Source organism: Telopea speciosissima, chromosome 2 (assembly GCF_018873765.1).
Source record: "Telopea speciosissima isolate NSW1024214 ecotype Mountain lineage chromosome 2, Tspe_v1, whole genome shotgun sequence".
In the NCBI taxonomy this organism is placed as follows: domain Eukaryota; kingdom Viridiplantae; phylum Streptophyta; class Magnoliopsida; order Proteales; family Proteaceae; genus Telopea; species Telopea speciosissima.
Genome location: NC_057917.1, coordinates 20,870,194 through 20,877,793, shown reverse-complemented (window position 1 = coordinate 20,877,793; position 7,600 = coordinate 20,870,194). Strand labels below are relative to the sequence as shown.

General features: G+C 36.3%; 1 long non-coding RNA gene across 1 annotated transcript; it reads left to right on the top strand.

The window, feature by feature from the left end:
- The first annotated feature begins 450 nt into the window (after positions 1 to 450).
- On the top strand, positions 451 to 6,266 carry LOC122652179. The gene is made up of 6 exons (XR_006331562.1): positions 451 to 588; positions 701 to 748; positions 830 to 971; positions 2,400 to 2,405; positions 5,649 to 5,652; positions 6,256 to 6,266. It is a non-coding gene; the product is annotated as an uncharacterized LOC122652179 (long non-coding RNA).
- The last annotated feature ends 1,334 nt before the right edge of the window (positions 6,267 to 7,600 follow it).

Genomic DNA, 7,600 nt, shown 5'->3' with positions numbered 1-7,600 from the left:
CCATAACCACTTGGTCACAATGGAACAACCTTATCGTTGCACTAAGGCCCGCCCTTGATGATAATGGTTTAAGAATCTCATAAAGGGAAACTATTCCATCTTTAGGCTTAATCACCTTTGTTTCTTGATAAATCAATGTCCATCAGTTTACAGAACGCCCTGTGTTTGATAAAAAAGAAAGAGATAACCACAGAGTGGGATCCATTCCAATGTCAAAGACTGATCAGAAAGAAAGAGATGTAGATATGTATCTCTCTCTCACGCACACATAAAAGAGATGAATGAAGATGACATGATAGGACAATAGGAGGCCAGCCCACTACATAATTGAGATTCGCTTTGGATGATTTCAGAGAAAGCGTGTGCTCCTCTCATGTCCCTCTGTACGACTGTGCCTCATATCTTCCCCTAATTGACAGCCATTTGTGACTTCGTCTATAAATACCAGAGCTCATCAGGCTCTCAAGATATAACGAAAACAAGCGAACTTCCTCCAATTAACTGATCTATTCTTCCCTGTTTCATCTTTCTTTTACTCATCATGTCGACCTGTGGCAACTGCGACTGCGCTGACAAGAGCCAGTGCGTGTAAGTGCTCCATTTTAAAGCATCGATCAATGCTTACTTATTTATCCTTTTTCATGTGAACACATGTAACAGTTTATCTGATTTAGCTGATTAATCTGCTTGTGAATTGCAGGAAGAAGGGAAACAGCTACGGAATGGAGATCGTTGAGACCCAAAAGAGGTAAATTTCCTGCTGTTTCCATTTAGTATCTGATTTTTTATGAATGATATGCTGATGGGCTTCTTGATCTATTGGTTGCAGCTACTATGAAGATGCCGTGGTTGAGGTTATGGCTGCAGCGGAGCACGACGGCAAGTGCAAGTGCGGAGCTGGATGCACTTGCACTTCCTGCACTTGTGGACATTAAACATATGCAGTACTGATATGATACTACAGAATTGTGGTGAATAAGTTGTTGTCCATCTTCCATCTTCTTTGTTTGTAATAATTAATGTTGGGTGTGAGCCATGTCTGCTTTTCCCACATAGTAACCATGTAATGGAATTGTCTAATTTGTTGTCTCGGTTTCCTGTTTAATGGGAATTTAATCGTATAGTTATTTTATCAAAAATATGATTACGAAAGAAAATATATCTTTAGGGAAAAAGATCTCTACTTGGTGGTGTTTCCTACGGGGCACCATGAGATGACCCCTCTGCCCCTACATAGATACCCAGGCGTGCTCACCCATTGGAGAGCATAGGAAACACCACCAAGTAGAGATCTCTTACCCTTAGAAGTTTATATATATATATATATCATACTACCATACTATATTATAAATGCAGAAACTCAAAAGTCATGGCAAATCTTTTCATATAAAAAATACCCTTCAACAATATCAATAAGCCCAAAAAACTATCCTTCATTAATTATTAATTATTAATTGTTATAATTTTCAACTAATTAAATTCTTCCTCCATTAATAAACACTCCCTCAATGTTATATTAATTATTCTTTTATAAAAATTAATGGACCAATGTTTGAGTTAAAATAAAACCGCAAGCGTACGGGTCATTCGTAGGTATGGGTCGAACACGAGGAGAAATACGCTACTCTATTTAACTAACTTAAAAGTAATGCAAAGTGAACCAAATTAAAGTGTTAAATTAAACTAATTAAACTAACGAAAATCAATGCATTCTAACTCATAAGCATCTAACAAAATTAAGGGATTAAATTGACGTCCTAACACATGAGCATCTAACCTATCAAACTAAAGCGAATTGAAAGGAATAAAAATACAGCCACACATACTAACCACATAAAAAGAAATAAAGCAATAAAAATGCATCCATAAACCACAACCATATAAAATTAAAATAAAAGAAATAGAGGGGGAAGAAGAAGAAGATAGAGAGAGAGACAGAGGAGATGGAGAATGAGATTGAGAGTTTAGATAGTAAAACCTGGATGTGTTTGCATGAATGTAAATGAAAAGCTTGAATACTTGCATAAACTTACCATGGCCTCATCTTCTAAATCTTCAAGTCTTGTCATCAACTTAAGAACTTAGACTAGAAGGCTTAAAACCTAAACTAGAATTAAGAAATTACAACCCAATTGAAGACTTGAATTGAAATTAAAGCATAAACTAAACCTATTATAACCATTAACTAAAAATCATAAAAGCAAACTAGAACTTAGAAAATCCAAAAATCACAAATTAGAAGGAGAAGAAGAGAAGAAATTTCACTAAGTGAATGAACTAAAAATTACACTAAAAACTGAATTAAAATTGAACTAGAAACTAACTAAAAACTGAACTAAAAACTAACTTCTTACAACCCAAAGGACAAGGGGTATTTATAGGGGAAGGGAAGAGAGAAGAGGGAAGTGTAGGAGAAATATTCCTTAAGAAAAGAGAATATTTTCTTCTCCTTCCTCTTTTACAATGTCTTGAATCTTAAGAAAAAGAAAAAAATAGAAAGCAAGAAGAAGAAGAGAGAAGCTTACATGGACCTTCTATTTATGTAAAAGTAAACTTCCAATTCCCAATGTCTTCATTTTCTTTGTAGATATCTTCTCAAGCAATAAAATCAAAGCATCTTTGATTTTTCAACCTTCCACAAAAACTTGTTACTACGATCCAACCCATTAACACCTCTAAACAGCTTAAAAGCATTTCTTAGCATCATCTCCTTCATTTTCACAAGAATTCACCTAAATCTAAACCTAACTCTATCCAATGAAAATGCTATAAGTTATGCCTTTCACACATAAATGGCTCATCACACTTGAACGTTACTTGTCCTCAAGTAAAGCAAAACAAAACTAACCTAGATGAAAATCCTAACTCACTTTCGTAGGAATCACTTGCACTTAGCATGTGCAACAAGCCTTTAAACCCCTAGGTTACCCCTAGTGGACGAGTTGTGTCTCGTGGGTGTTTGCAATGAATATACACCCAAAATTCAATTGTAAATAAATGCTCGCAAATTTTAATCATGGCATAAGTAGGACAGTGCACATAATCCCAAAAAGTGTTCAACTAAAGATCAAGGAGCCAAAGGTTCCCCCACACTTGAATTTCATCACCCCACATCAATTCAAGTAACAAGCATGCATCAAGTTCAAGGGATCTCCTCATATTTTCTTAACACTACTCACCTTCAAGTAAACCCCCCCATAGCATCGATGGAACCAAAGACTTAGGCATTGAGTATTGTTGACCATACTTCTCTTTTTTTTTTTCAGGCATTAAGGCAAAAGTTTTTTCTTTCTCAACCACAAACTCTATTCCTACTCCACTATTATTCTCTGAATGACATGGTGGAGCATACACCAGACACCCAAATACTTGGTAGCTTCGCTTTTTGCATATATCCATAAGACATTGAGACATTGATGCAAGAGTTTTTTGAGTTTCCTTCCAAGGAATTTCGATCAAGTCACCCTGCTTCATGAGGCATAGTGCCCTGTCTAGTCCCAAGGAATTTCACTTTCTTTTCTATTCCTTGTTTTTTTTTTTTTTTTTTTTTTTTTTTTTTTTCATTCACTTCCACTTTCATGCCTTGCCTTGCCACAAACAAATTGGTCTCAACTAATAGCCAAAAGATCAAAGGGTCCATAAAACACATAGAGGAATCTAGCCATCAAATGAAATAACACTCATATTTTCAAACTCAATCCCCATCACCGGATACAAACCAACTACTGTCCTTGAAAAGGGATTTTTATTATTTCGCATGCTAGGACACCTAATTCCCTCTCTCTCTTGTTTTGCAATCAAAGAGACATATGCACAAAACCAAACTATTGCCACAATCAAAATTCACTAATTAAGCCCAACATCCCCCCCACACTTAATTCATGCAGTGTCCTCAATGCATGCATAAAAGAAATAATAAGGACAAGGGAGGAGATGAAAGGGCTTATCAGATATAATAAAAAAAGAAGGTCATGAAGAGTCATGAGCTCTACAAAAAGTACTAGGGGTAGCAACAGAAATCTCAATCCATGGCCAGTAAATAGAGAAATAGCTTCAGACCCAGAAAACAATCGACCATGAATTTTGGTAAAATGAGAAATAATATAGAAATTAAGCACAACTGAGAAATATCCAATAGAAAAATCTGTCCTCATGGGACAGTGAAAAATGAAGGCACTAAAACTCAGGCCATAAATCCGTCGCTTCTCTCCTGTTTGCAATGTAGAACACATGTCATTATCGTAAAAACCAACCAAGAATGAGTCACAATAAGCATAAAAAGGATTATGAATAACCTCATCAAAATAACCATAAAAAATGGGAGGTTTACTCAAATCAATCCTAGCAATAAAACTATCCGCTCTTTGGAGAACTTGATTTGCTAAATAAGGATCATGGAAATATGCTTGAAAGGCATTATGACTAATATTGTCCTCCTCAATAAAATCGTCAAACCTAGGAGGTTTGGACAAATCAACATGTGAGACAATGGAATCCTCAAAATGACAATTATCTAAGTTTTCAAAAGAGAGAGGGGGAGATCGAATTTCTTGGGCTTCTATGCAGTCATAAAAATCTGATTCTAAATCAATAAAAACACTAGGCTCACTAAAATCAGAAATTTCAGGAAAAAGTTGGACTTCCCTAGGTAGCACATCAAATCTCGCTTCACTAATATCCTGAGGAGACTCAATCTTAACAAATAAATCATCATGAAAAGCAGCTTGTTGGGAATGACTCTCATTAGCCTCAAACTGGGGTGGTAGACTTTCAATATCATTAAACTGGGGATGGGGCGGTTCAGGCTGATTAGGTAATGTACCCGTTTCCTCCTCTTGCACCATGGTTGTCAGTTGAGAGAGTTGCTTCTCCATGGTATTTTGGCTTGTTGTGAGAAGGTCTATGTATTTCTCAAGCTCATTCAGTGTGGCCTCCTCACCCATGTTTTGAAACTCAAGGGGTTAGTGATATGGTTCAAGGAGAGGTGGCCCATTGAGTTTCGATAGAGGGTTGGGCATTGGAGGACCAAACTGACCATGATATTGGAAATTGGGTGGTCCAGCTTGGTTATTCCATTGATCCCACGAGAAATAGGGATGATCACTCCACCCCTGATTGTAAGTGCCAAAAGAATTGTATTGAAATTGGGGACTCACATTCTCATCACCATAGCTACCCCCATAAAGATTATGGCATCCTTCCATAACATGGATAGTCTGGGGATGTGACCAATCAAAATTTTCCGAAAGTCCATAGTTGTGTTGGGGAGCAAAATTGTACTGGGGTGGTGCAAAATTGGTCTCTATGTCACTACTTTTGGCTTCCCTAACCTATTTAAACATTTTCTCCAAAAGCATGGTTGCCTTAGCATAGGTCCATCTTTCCCCCAAAGTCTTATTTGGAAGTGTATCTCCCATAATTCTAAACTAACCACCAATCCCAAATTGAGGTCTCCCTTAGAAAAATAAATAAATACAAGACTAGAAAAAAAATTCACTAAAAACAAGAAAACAAAAAAAAAAAAAAAAAAACATGAGGGAGCCCAAGGTAGATAGTGCATCTATCCCTCAAAAATCGAAACAGTGGTTCCAAAGCTGTAAGGTTGCCATATAGGTTGACAACAAAGGAACCCATATAGTCTTCACGAGCCATGTAGGGCAACTCCTAGTGGATTCTGATGTAGAGTGGAAGACTACTATACGTTTCTATTTTCAAACTCTTTCACTATGTCGCTTTCCTGTTATCAAGAGTGGCCACCTCCAAAGATAAGTCACATGCCAATCCAAACCACCCAACGAATCAAGGGGCACCAAGATTGGCTGGGTTTGGGCATATGAAGGACTTTAGATTGGGCGCACACTATTTGAAACAGAAGAGAAACAAGAAGAGGTTTTCAAAAACTAATTTTTTTTTTTTTTCAGAAAAAGAAGAGAAAATAATAAACTAAAACACTTCGAACTACTTAAAAATCAAAAAAATAAAATGGACTATAATCTACCCGGCAACGGCGCCAAAAACTTGTTTGAGTTAAAATAAAACCGCAAGCGTACGGGTCGAACACGAGGAAATATACACCACTTTATTTAACTAACTTAAAAGTAATGCAAAGTAAACCAAATTAAAGTGTTAAATTAAACTAATTAAACTAATGAAAATCAATGCATCCTAACTCATAAGCATCTAACAAAATTAAGGGATTAAATCGACGTCCTAACACATGAGCATCTAACCTATCAAACTAAAGCGAATTGAAAGGAATAAAAATGCAGCCACACATACTAACCACATAAAAAGAAATAAGGGAATAAAAATGCATCCATAAACCACAACCATATAAAATTAAAATAAAAGAAATAGAGGGGGAAGAAGAAGAAGATAGAGAGAGATAGAGGAGATGGAGAATGAGATTGAGAGTTTAGATAGTAAAACCTGGATGTGCTTGCATGAATGTAAATGAAAAGCTTGAATACTTGCATAAACTTACCATGGCCTCCTCTTCTAAATCTTCAAGATTTGTCATCAACTTAAGAACTTAGACTAGAAGGCTTAAAACCTAAACTAGAATTAAGAAATTACAACCCAATTGAAGACTTGAATTGAAATTAAAGCATAAACTAAACCTATTATAACCATTAATTAAAAATCATAAAAGCAAAATAGAACTTAGAAAATCCAAAAATCACAAATTAGAAGGAGAAGAAGAGAAGAAATTTCACTAAGTGAATGAACTAAAAATTACACTAAAAACTGAATTAAAATTGAACTAGAAACTAACTAAAAACTGAACTAAAAAACTAACTTCTTACAACCCAGAGGGCAAGGGGTATTTATAGGGGGAAAAGAGGGGAAGAGAGAAGAGGGAAGTGTAGGAGAAATATTCCCTAAGAAAAGAGAATATTCTCTTCTCCTTCCTCTTTTACAATGCCTTGAATCCTAAGAAAAAAGAAAAAAAATAGAAAGAAGAAGAAGAGATGATTGCTTACATAGACCTTCTATTTATAGAAAAGTAAACTTCTAATTCTAACAAATGCTTCCTTTTCTTTGTAGATATCTTCTCCAAGCAATAAAATCAAAGCATCTTTGATTTTTCAACCTTCCATAGATGAGAAAATATAAATCTATCCCAAGTAGAATTTCGGAAGTGCCCTTGAGAAGTTGGAGGAGAGAGAGAGTAAGGGTGATGACTAGGATTCCTTCAAGAATAAATAAAATATCCATTCTGTCCTTCAGAAAACGTGGAGCATGGGGTGCTTATATAGGCCTCACCATTGTGTTCCTTGCAAAAAATCACCCAAAATAGACCAAAATTTCGTCCACTTTGGAGTTCGGGAGCCCAAGATACCTCAAGTTGAAGTTGGACTGTCCAGAGCCCTCCAAATGGAATCTTTCGGGTACAGGAAATACAACTTCTGGCTATTGCGTTAAGGCCCCTGGAATCCAAACTTTCGCTTCACTTTGTCCCCGGTCGACTGTCAATAATTACAAATAAACCCCTATAGACCATTTTCGTGCTTCATTACGGAAACGGCCGTAACTTCTTCGTTTCAACTCGGAATCAAGTGTCGTTTGAACCGTTGCGAAGCTGACTCAATGGGCTACT